This window comes from Petaurus breviceps, unplaced genomic scaffold (genome assembly GCF_028583685.1).
Source record: "Petaurus breviceps papuanus isolate PSGF00001 unplaced genomic scaffold, PetGlider_PUasm1.0 90686, whole genome shotgun sequence".
Classification (NCBI taxonomy): domain Eukaryota; kingdom Metazoa; phylum Chordata; class Mammalia; order Diprotodontia; family Petauridae; genus Petaurus; species Petaurus breviceps.
The window spans coordinates 4260099-4272745 of NW_027187309.1; positions in this window are offsets into that span (position 1 = coordinate 4260099).

The window sequence follows — 12647 nt, forward strand, 5'->3', positions numbered from 1 at the left end:
GACATTTAGGATGGTACATAGAGATGGACTTAGACATAAACATAGACTTAGATATAGACAGGCATAGACATAGACTTAGATGTAGACAAGCATAAACATAGACTTTTCTATCTATTGTTGAAGGCATTGTTATCTTCTTACTCACCCAGACTCACAAGATATGTGTTATACTTGACTCTTCACTCTCATACAAACTCCATATCCTATGAAAAGTCTTTCTTTCTTTAATTGATCCTGTACCTATCTTGTTTATACTGCTCTTTGAAAGTAATGACTGGCTTTTTTGCCAAGATTTTAGTACAAATGCCTTGGCACATAGTAGGACCATAATAACTGATGGTCGACTAAACAACATAGACATACCCTAGATAAATATATAGATAGATTTAGATGTAGATGTGAATTAAGATTTGGATAATAGAAAGATAGAAAGAGACAAATATTGAGATGGGAATAGAAGGGGAGGGAGAAAGAGGAGAGGTAGATAGGTATGTAGAGACAGAGGCAGATATAGAGGTAGATAAGGATGTTAGATATAGCCATAGTTTATATGATAGAGATAAAGGTAGTTGTGAATATAGATATATTTGTAAGTGAAGTAAAGATTCAATCATTTTCAGTCATGTCTGTCTCTCTGTGACCATGCTTGAGGTTTTATTGGCAAAGATACTGAGATGCTGTGCCATTTCCTTATCTGGCTCTTTTTATAGATGAGAAACTGAGACAAACAGAGTTAAGTGATTTGTCCAGGGCCACATAACTAGGAAGATTCTGAGACAAGATTTGAACTCATCTTCCTGACTTTAGAATTGGCACTCTATCTACCCACAATACCACCTTGCTGCCCATTATAAAGATATAGATATATAGGGGGCAGCTAGGTGGCACAGTGAATAGAGTCAAGAGGACTGGAGCCAAGAGTCTGGAGTCAAGAGGACCTTAGTTCAAATCTGGCCTCAGACACTTGACACAAAAACTAGCTGTGTGACCTTGGGCAAGTCACTTAACCCCAATTGCTCTAAGATAGATATATAGATACATACATACATACGAATAGAGTTAGATATAGATATTAATATATACATATAAAGATATAAATGAATTTTATATACAGAGATATTTATCTATATCTTTCTCTCTATCTATATATACTAGGAAAGAGGCCATTCTCTGACTCATTTCTTACCTAGCTTTAATCACCGAATGGGCATTGCCTCAGTCAAACTGAAATCTGTTAAAGACCTTAGCCTAAAAAGGCCAAGATCTCCCACTGCGTTTGGGACCATCTTTAGTCATTCTGATCCATATCTCACTTACCACTGGACCCAGAGACTCTGGAGGAGAAAGCAAGGCTCATGACTTTGCATAACCTTTCCTCATTTAAATTCATTTCACTTGCATATCTTGGCAACAGCTGCCTGATGTCACTGTCCTCTTAGAGAATGGAGGACAACACCACAATCATATATGTGTTTGTGTGTGTGTGTGTGTGTGTGTGTGTGTAATTCCAATGCAATATTCACAGTACCCATACCAGCTATGAATATGCTGGTGTAGTTGTGAATCACAAAATGTAACAGGCTCTCCATGTAGGGGACAGAATCAAAACATTTATTCAAATACCAGAAAGCCTAATCCCAAACCAGAAAACCTAATTCTTCATAGTGACCATGAAGTTGGTACACATAACCAATGCAGCAAACACCAACATTCCCAAGCCTTCCCAAACCTTTCCTCAATCAGGCCTTCAAAACGAAATAGGCTCCCTTAAGTAAGAATGCCCCTCTCTCATTCATTCTAGCTGCTCAGCCTCCACACTGCTTGCTCCCAGCAGTTCTGGCTCTCTCTCAGCTTGTGCTAGCTTTTTATTCTGATCATTAGCTCCTCCCTGTTCTGCTCCTTCCTATTGCATCAGCTAGTTCCTCTGACTGTGGTTTTCACAAGTTCTGTTTCTTAACAAAGACTTGATATAATCAAGGGCAAGGTTCAATTGAAACAAGGCACTAAGTACTTGTTTGCTTGCTATTACACAGAGCAAGGAAGATCTTCAAATCCCCATTACCATTACATTATTTGCATGTATGTATGTGAGTATATGCATGTATATGTGTGTAAGTACTATGTACATATAAATTGTGTATATTTATTGTTATATTTATATGTATATGCATATATGTACATTATGTGTGCACATATACATATATGTAAATATAGATATGGAAATGTAAGGTGTTCCATTGCTGTAGGGAACTTCCAATGAAGAAATTGCCCCAACAAATGACGAGATACCATTCTTTTTAATCTTAAAGCCTTAGAGATTTGCTTGGTGCACTGAGAAGTTAACTTACTTGCCCAAGGTCACACAGCTAGAATGCAAAGTATTAGAAGCAGGGCTTGAACTCAGATCATCTTAATTGTGAAGAGAACCCTACATTGACTAGGGAACACTGCTTTTCACTTATCATCACCATCATCATCATCATCATCTTCATCTCTTAGAATCATGCAATCCATTCATCTGGTTTCTACCTTGAAGTTTGAGAATTTGTAGGGAACTTCACATATCTTGTGAAGAGTCCTTGAATCCATAAACACTCCAGGCTTCAATCAGACTTCTATTCACAAAACTATAAAATATCATCAACTATGTCATGAATTATCACAGTATAATTAGCAAATATACCAGCTGTAGACTGCATAAATAATATACCTTTCATATAGTCATATGGTTATGTTTCACATGTATATGTATTGAGATAAATAAAATTCAAATTTATTTAAATTTATTTATTTAAAAGTGTTACTGAGTTCATAGTAGAGTTTTATCCTGTATTTTTTAAAATCATGAGTAATTAGTCAAATTTATGTCAAGTGTGTGTCGGGGGGGTCTACATTTTTTTTTTTATATTAAAAAGATATACTCAGGCTTTAAAGGTTTGGGAATCATTTGTCTAGTTCAGCTTCCTCACCTTACAGATGGGGACATTGAGAGCCAAAGAGGATAGTTAAGTGGTTGCACCGAGATCACATAGGTGTCAATTAGTAGAACCAGAATCAATCTCAGTTGTTATCACCTTACATTTGTACAATGTTTTATATTTTTCAAAAAATGTTTGCATGTTTTTTAGTTTAATGTTTCCTGTAAGGCAGTAAGTTAGAGATTGTTGATAATATTTTAATCATAAACTGGGGCTCAGATAAATGATTTACCATAATCCCAAGGCTGATAATTAGAATACCCTGGACTGTGAATACTGTCTTTACTATAATATACTATAACATGACAATTTAATTATACAACGCTGTTCTGAGCAGATTATTTCTCCAGTAAAAAATAATTATAAATCAGTAACTTTTAATTACAAACTGTTTTAAGTGCAAACTCCTAAGATTTGCAATCAAAATTTTCTACTTCTTGACTCCAGTTCTGTTCAAATAACTTGGGACTAGTCATAATTTTTATGTAGTTTCAACTTGTCACATCAACGACTATGTGTGTATATCTACTTAACATCTTTGACAAGTTTCAGAGGGACAGTGAGGATGGTGAAAGAACAGGACACCAGAGAAGAAGATGAAATGAAGTGACTAGGAATGTTCATATTAGAGCAAATAAAATTACGGGAGCATATAATAACTTTATTTTCAAATACGTGAATGGCTTACATTTGAAGAGCTGTTCAATTTGTTCTACTTGTATCCAAAGATAGAACTGGAAGATAAGCAGATTTTCATTCATTATAAGGAAAAACTTGATAATTAAATCTCTGCAAAAGTGTAATACTTTGGCAGGTAATAGGGTCCCCCTCAATGAACTTCTCTAACAAAAGCTGGATGATATCATGAGCTTTGAACAGTATTTATTGTCAAAGCACTTTTCATATAAGGAAACTGAGGCTCCAAAAGGTTAAGTGACTTGACCATGGTCACACAGCTAGCACGAGGATGAATCAAAATTCAAACCCATGTCTTTGTTTACTTCCAATTGTGCACTATATGGGTAAATTTGCTCTAGTTCAGAGCTATATCATGACCATGATATAGCAGAAATTATATATTTAGAAGCAGATGACTAGGGTTCATTCCAGAGTCACAAGTTATGTCATATTGGGCTTTGTCATGATCTGACTGAGTCTCAGATTTCTCAGTTATAAAATGCAAAAGACATAATGTTTGTACTCTGCTACCTCCATGGCTGGGTTGTTATAAGAAAGTGCTTTGGAAACTTTAAAGCACTATATAAATGTGGAATATCAGCATCTCCAGCAGGTTTTCAATAGTAAATGAGTGCTTTATGCTTTATTCACATATTGTGGCTGATTTTTTTCTTCATTGAACTTGAATCTGATCAATTCCAGGGTTTTGGAATCTGGCTGCATTTTTTTAAAAAGGTATATTTTCATAACCATTGAAGGGAGTAATATAAGTAAACAACTTTTAAAATTTTGTTAGAGTAGTAAACTTAGGAAATTTACCTATAAGATTTATGAAAATATTATATGCATTCTCTCTACACATTTTATACATACATTTGGGTGTATACCTATATACTCAAATTATATGAACTTTTGTCTATATATGCATTCTATACATTACATTTACACACATTTATATATGCATGTACATTATATGTGTTTTCTGTCTTCATATATACACACATGCATAATACACGTAAGTGTATTGTGTGTTCATAGATACAAATAAAAGTAGGTGCACAATTTTTAAACTTTACTAGCTTAAAATTGCACTGATTTTGAGAAGAAAGACACAAATGTGTATAAACACATATGTGTGTATGCACATTGCTTGCTCACATATATGTAAACTGGGTTAAATTCCTAGATTTTCCACTTACTGAGGATCAATTTTCACAAAAATAAAGTAAAATTAAGATAACAAATCTACCCAATTCACATCATAAAATGGCTATTAGGAACAAATACAAAAGCAAAATCATTAATGTTAGATTTAAAAGGAATTCTTAATCATCTAGACTCACACCAAGGATGAATCCCTCCTATATGTAACACATATGAAATACGAACTTACAGGCTCCGTGAGCATTTAGATTTCAGAAATTAGCAAACATTATAAATATGGTATTGAATTATTTATTATTTCATTAATTTACTAGACAAAGAAAGTGATAAAGTATTAATAATATTGTTTAAACTTAAAAGTATGCTGTACATACATTTCTTTTCCCTCCTGAGAACAAGTTGTTAAAAATGTGCCAGCAAACCATTGCCTCTTTGTAACTTCTGTAGATTGATCCCAAGTCATGCTTATAATATATAGCTTTTCAAATGTTTGAAGACAGCTATCATGTTCCCCCATGTCTTTCCTTTTCTAGGCTAACCACCCTCAGTTCTCTGAACTAATTCAGAAGGCTCTTATCATCTTAGTTGCCCTATGTAGTTTATCTTTGCCCTTTCTAAACTGTGGGTTATAGACCTGAACACAACAGGTGTGAAAATTCTTTGTAAACTGCAAAATAATTGTTCCAATGTAGAATATTAGTTTTATGCTTCTAAGTGGAGAAAAGCTTTGATTGTTCAGATTCATATAAACAGCTTCCCAGCTTCTTTGAATGAAGTCAGATCTTTAAATCACTGGGGAATTATATTTTATTCCTGTTAATAGATTTAAAATAGACCCATTGTGGGCTATTGTTTATATTTATATGACTTTTTTAATTCAATGAACTATCTTCAATGACTCTTCCTTGATATGAGACAGATATAAAAGAAAAATAAAATACATCTTAAGAGACAAGTGTCTGGTGATCTGGCAAAGGATGAGAAGGGGTAGATTCTGAATTCTAATCCCATCTCTGCTACTGTGTCTGTGAGAGAATGTCTTACATTCCTTGCTTTCTCTTTTAGCTGTCAAAGACAGATTCTAGCAAAAAAGGACTGTTTATTTCATAGAACTGTTATGAGTGACATTTATTGTTGGAAAACCACTTTGAAATACAGGGCTAAAAGGATCCATAAAAATCAAGAAAGGACTCTTAAATAATTCTCAAACAAAATTACAAAGCTGGATTTGAATACTGAATACAAAAGCTGAGCTATTTATTGGTACTTATAAATATTAATATTTACAGTGGAACTTATGGAGGGAAAGGAAGCACAGTGAGAAGCAAAGCTGTGAACCCAGCTCATTTCTTAGTAAAGACAGGCACAGGCGACTTTAAAATATTGAATTTTCTCCACTATACTACTGAGAGGCAGGAAGCCTAGATTCTGCTCTCTCTGACAGATATAACTGTTATGATATTGATCTAATATTATGGCTTGGTGGGAAAGATTCAGAAAAAGCTGAAAGATTACATATGTGTATACACATGTATGCATGCATGTATGTATGTGGGGCAGTTCAGATTTGTTAATAGCGTTAATTACTACTGGGGCTAGAAGTCATATAGAAAGTATTGCTTCATTAAGGAAACACATGTATATGCATAAATATACATGCACATATATGCACATGTTTTATAAAAAGTATATAATTTATACATATTATATAAAATGTATATAATACATTTTATGTATGACATGTATACATACATACAACTATGTATATATGCATATGCATGTTTGTACCTATGTATATGTATATGCATACACATGTATATATTTTTCAAATCCCAGATCACTGTATTTTTTAAATGGGAAATACCTTAGGTCATGAATATTCCAAAATAAATGTGTTTTAAATTTCCATTTTAAAGAAATAGTATTTTTTCATTTGGTCTTATAATATAATTGCGTTGCAAATGACCTAATGATAATGAATGACATCATTTTTGCCATAATGATAAGACTTGATGAAATAATGGAGAAGTAGCTCCCCTGTTGAAAGAAGGAAGTACTGAATCTTCTTTGCAGCTGGATAGAGGAATTGGTATTTTGCAACATTTTTATGAGCTGAAATTTAACAAATCATATTGGGTAGAAGGGATACAAAGGTTGGTATACTGGAATCAAGAAACTCCTTCCTTCTTTCCCCTGTGGAAAGAAAAGAACAGGAAGAAAAATTAATAAGAGGGGAAACATATTATAAACAAAGTATTATGCTAAAGGGATAACAAGTGAGTGCTATTTTAATTCCAAAGGACTATAAAGTTTTGAAATGCTTTCCTCACAACTACTCTGTTACATAGGAAATGCAAGTATTGCTGCTCCAATTATATGATTTGGAACACACAGTATGCTTTGAAGGTAAGTGGCTTGCCTGTGGTCACACATAGTATCTAAGGCAATTTTTGAACTTGTGACTCATACACTAGATATTCAGTGTTCTGTCTACTAGAGCATGCAGCCTATTTAGAAAATGTTACCAATTATTGCATGAGTATCAATGGAGAAAGAAAAATGTAACATCAAGTTTATATCAAAGATATTATTACTCAATGGAAAAATCTAAAAAGTATATATTAAATTGTAGATGTAACTAAAGAAGCTCAATAGGAAGGGGAACTTGAAAATGTCTATCGTCTTAGTCAGAAAATCTAATGTTACTTGGCTCTTTCTGTTTTGTTTTGTTCTTAAGGTGATCCTTGGACCATTGAGTAATTTATAGCATATAAAGCTTCCAAACAACGCAGTGCTTATGGGAATAGTTTTTAAATACTACCCTAGTTGCTACATCGTTATTGGCAGTTATACAGAAGTGAATACAGCCTGAAGGTGATTTCAGGAACTATCTATTCCAGCCTGTAATGGCAAGCAAAGAAGTATTTAGCTCCCTGTTTCAGCTATTTAATTGTTTATCACCCTGTTTCAGTGCAAGTTTCTTTTGAGCCTTGCCCATGATTATATCAAGTCTTTGTTAAGAAACAGAACTTGTGAACCTGCTGATGCAACAGGAAGGGGTGGAACAGGGAGGAGCCAATGGCCATATATAAAGTGGAGCCCAAAGTGGGAAACAGCAGAATTGAAAAGGGGAGCTTTGTGGTGGCCAGGCACTCTGTTTGTCTGTTCTGTCTGTGTTGATTTTTGTTTGTGATACTTTGTACAGAAGCCCTGGGACTTTTCTAGAAGCCCTGAAAGAGGACTTTCTTGTTGTCTTTTTAATAGAAGTCCTGGAGGAGGGTTTCAGAGGTCCTAGGACTGTACTGATGATGTGTGTTGAGTTCTCAGACCTTGTTGGTGGGTCTGTGTTGATTTCATACGCAGATATTGAATTGATAATACTGCTGGCAATGTGCATGAATGTTGTTTTGGCTCTGTTAAACTTTGTCTTCCCAGAAACAGAAACTGTGAAGGACTTGAGATGGACTGCACACTGTAAGTTTCAATACAAAACAGGAACTGGATGAGGAACTGGATGAGGAGCCGAGAGAGCTGCATACCTTTAAATACAGGTGACAGTTGGGTAGATTCAGGCAGGGGCTGGGACCATGGAAAAGGAACCATGGAATCTGAGAGCCATACACAAGGCAAGATGAAAAGACCTCTTCTTGGGTACTTAATACTGACTGAGATCATGATTTACTCTGACCTAGTGGTGGAGCACTTTGACCTTTTTACTTTGTTTCCCTTAAAGAGGCTTGCTCCTTAAGGATGACTGAGTTAAAGACTTACTGTGTTTCCCCAATAATAAGACACTGTCTTATTATTTTTTTGGACAGAAAAACACCAGAGGGCTTATTTTCAGGGGAGGGCTTATTTTAATGAACATTGACAGCAATTTTAATAAACAGGTAAATGTGAGCAAAAAAATGTACCTTTATTCAATAATGATCATGTCATCTTCTTCAACAACATCGTCATAAGTGTCCATACCCTGAATTCCGTCCTGGATGTCTTGCGCCTCCATTTCCTTCAGAAGAAGTGGACCCAATCTGTCATATCCAGCAATATAGCTCCTTTAAATGAATATGTCTTGTCCAGGTAACCTGCTCGTAGTGCCTTGGCGACACAGCTGTCAGTAATTTTATCCCATGACTTCTTCACCCAAGTCACGACTTCTTGCAGACAGGGCTTCACAAAGTTTCCACGCTGATTTCTTTCCATTCTATTTTCAATGTAGTCATTGACTTCCATGCGCAAATGGTCCTTGAATGGCTTGTTTATTGCAATATCAAGGGTCTGGAGATAGGCAGTCATTCTTGCAGGAATCATTACTTGATCTATTCTTCTCTCTGCAAGGAAGTTCTTCATTTCTTTAGCGCGGTGAGTGCTGGATGAATCCCAGATTATCAGACCTCTTTGGTTACCTCACATAACAAGTGGCAGCATTAAATCAGCCCACTTTCTTATAACAGCTTGTGTACACCAGGCTTTTTCGGTTTCAAGAACGTAAATGCCAGATACACGTTCAATCTTATCTTTCTTACCCTTACTGATGATTAGAGGTGTGGCTTTCTTTCCATCCAAACGAATTGCCAAAACACAGGTGACCCGTGCACTTTCATAGCCAGTGGTGGGAATGTAGATTGACATTGCACCCCTGTGAGGAATTGTTGTTTGAGATCCTTGTCCCATAAACACTGCAGTTTCATCCATAGCAATCATATTGCAGGTTTGGTACTTGGAAATGTCGATCCTATCAATAAAGGACTTGAATGCAAGTGCACGTTTAATAACTTCAGCATCTTCCAGCTTAAACAGTGTTGTTGATCTTCTTAGGGACAGTTCATACCTGTACCGTTGAAGGAAACCGTCCAACCAGTGTTGTGATGCTTTGAATCCTTCTGAGACCATTTCAAACTCTGGTGCCATTGAAAGTGCAAATGCTTGAATATCAGCCCTGCACACAACCAAGGCCTTTGCTCTCCTGTCAGCAATCCATTCACCAATGAGGATCTCCAAGTCAGGATATAAGGGCTGCCGACCTGATCCAGACCTGCGCTTTTTCCCTTTTCCCTCATCCACCTGTTGATTGAGGTTATTATAATCTGCTCTCCATTTTCTGACCATTCGAAGATCCAAAAGTTTTTCTTTACAGAAAACTGCAAGATTCTTGCCATGTGACTCCTCTACAATTGCTTTCTTATACTCAACAGTAGAGCTCTTCCTTTTTGTACTCATGTCTGGCGGTCAAAACAGACAGAATAATAAAATTATGACCATCAGTCCTTCTTTTCACTCCATCATGCCCCCTGAGTTCTTCTTTTTTCTTCCATCATGCCCTTTTTATCCTCCATCATGCCCCCTCACTCCCACTTACATACTGGGTTTTTATGTTGTCCTGCCTCAGCTCTCCTCCGCGGCACTGCTCTCAATGGCGCCAGCAAGCAAATCACTGGGGAAGAACAGGATGACACGCTCACTGCTGCAGCTCTGATTGGATGCAGCTCAGAGCGCGGCGTGCGTTTCACCCGGGGGGGGGAGGACGGTGCATACAGAGGGTACCGTAATGTAGCGTGTAGCGCAGCAGCAATCTCAATAGGGCTTATTTTCGGGGGAGGACTTATTTTAGAGGAATCTTACACAGTAAGGGGAGGGCTTATTTTCGGGATAGGTCTTATTATCGGGGAAACACGGTACTGAATGATATCTTTAGCTTAAAACTGTGTGGCTACTTTGGTGAAAACTATATGGCCACTTTAATGATGAGTTGTTATGTTATAACATTGTGAATGCTGTACTTCAGTTTCTGTGAATGTCTTGTTTTAGTTTACTGCTGAATAGAGATTTCACTATACTATGTGATCAGAATCTTAAAGCTGTTCACAGCAACAGTCCTCTGGAAAGCTGATCATGCTTAGCTTTACATAGCCATACAGGCAAAAGAAAAGATTTAGCTCATTCCAAAGTTTACTTCTATCTTTTTTGTTATTTGTTGTACTAGAAAGAGAATATGGGAGTCATTAGGGAAAATATGAATACTCTTTTATAACTCATTATTATGTAACTCAGGTGATCAAAAAAATCATTGACTTAAAGTTGGAGCTACCTATCACTTAGAGGTCATCTAGTCCAACCCCTTCTTTTCACAAATAAAGAAACTGATGCGCAGTGAGTTGAAGTGACTTGCCTTATTTCATACGAGATAGCAAGTGGAAAAACTGGCATTCAAAAACTAAATTGAGTGTTCTTTTTCATTTGGCCATGCTCCCCCCTCTGTCTCTCTTTCTCTTTCTTTCTCTCTCTCTTCATCCCTCTCTACATATAGCAGTATGTAGCAGAGCAGCAGAAGTAGGAGTGGGAATTTCTTTTAGAACCATTTTAATTTCTAGCAGCTCTGGTGGGAGGGCTTGCAGAGCCCTTTTCAGGGCTATTCATACACCCACTTTTGATATCCACCTTTCACTAACTCATTCGTGGTTCCAAAAAGCCATAGCATTTGCAGCTACCACACCTTGGTAAACCATCTCAATAGCTGGGCTAAATAAACCAGGTTGAGAGTAACTGACAGGCCTCAAACTCACCAGTGAGTTAGGGCTATGTCTACTCCAAGCATGTGAAGACTGCCTGGTGGAATGGATGTGCAAGAACTTTGTTCTACTGTGAATCACTTAGACTTTGGTCAGGCATCAAAGCCAAAGTCATTCCCTATATCCTGGGCCATCACCAGTCATCTTGACTTTTGCTTTGCCACTGGACTTCATTGACTCTGGGGGAGAGAGTGAGGCTGTTGATATTGTGTAACTCTGCTCACTTAAATACAATTCACACATAAGTCAAAACATCACCCCATGACATCATTGGTCCTCTTCAAAAAAGAAAAAAAAATAACATATATTGAGCTGTTGTTACTTAAATGTTACATGTCTCAATTGTTTGGATGCAAAGGGGAAACTTTTCAAAAGTGTGAATTATTCCAAACCTTGGAGGGCATTCATTATGACTATAGGAAATACTTTAATAAAAAGATTTTCATTCCATAAAAAACTGGTATAAGTTTTGTTCTAATCACATAACACAGTATTTCTAACATACAGTATTAGTATATGAATATTTGTTGATTTACAAAATATATGCACATGTTACTTTACTAATGCATTATGTGCATTATAAAACAAAATGATTTTTTAAATAATGAAAAAAGAAAATATTTGAATAACCTATGTATCACAATTACAAATCTTTTTCTCATTAGTACTATTGTTAATATTTTTTAGTGAGATAAAGGTCTTTGGAGGTTTCATTTTTTAAAAAATCTTGATCTATAAATTTGTAAGTGATTTGAAAATTTGGTTCTAAGTTCAGTTTATTTTCATACTTGTTTTTAATGACTTTCAAAGCTGAAAATTATGCTGCAAAGATATGACTCTAAATGGACAAATTACATTGTTGGCCATACTTAATATACCATGATACTCATTGTTTTCTATTTCATCCATCAGTTATGCATATTTTTTTGAAATTCCAATGGAGAGAAGCGTATGGTCATTGGAGATTAGGTCCCAGTTTCGAAGGGTAGCTGTTTCAGCTTGGTAGAAGGTCACAATAGCAAGACAGATGACAAAAGATCAGGCAACTTTAGTTTCCTTGTAGTTGATGGGTTTCTTTGTTACTGATTTGAACATAGTCACTGGACCAGGAATATAAATCTGAGGGACTTCTGTGATTAACTACTTAGGTCCAAAGCTAATTGGTATCAGCATCCATTGGCTATTTCTCAAGGCTTACTAGTTACCGTTGCTATGCTTGCTCATCTCTAACTCTACTTACTGTAGCTCCTTCTTGGAT